Genomic DNA, 358 nt, shown 5'->3' with positions numbered 1-358 from the left:
GCTTCCCTTTTATCTTTTGTAAGATAAAAGGTGGTGCAGGCCACACCCCAGGGAAACTCCTTTTATGTTGGATCAGGGATGTGACCTTAGTAAGGGTGTTACATCCCACCCTAATCCTCTTTAACGTAAAATTAGAATCACAGATTATAAGACAACCACACAATACTGGGAATCATGGCCCAGCCAAATTGATACACACATTTTGGGGAGGACATAATTCAATCCATGACAGTATGCAACACATTTTGGGGGGACACAACTCAATTCATAACATACATCTATAGAACGCTCCACACAACAACAGCAGAATATGCATCCTTCTCAAGTGCACTTCTGTCATTATCCAAGATAAACCATA

The sequence above is a fragment of the Loxodonta africana genome, chromosome 6, assembly GCF_030014295.1.
Source record: "Loxodonta africana isolate mLoxAfr1 chromosome 6, mLoxAfr1.hap2, whole genome shotgun sequence".
Classification (NCBI taxonomy): Eukaryota; Metazoa; Chordata; class Mammalia; order Proboscidea; family Elephantidae; genus Loxodonta; species Loxodonta africana.
The sequence above is the reverse complement of the archived record's forward strand: the minus strand, read 5'-3'. Positions refer to the sequence as shown.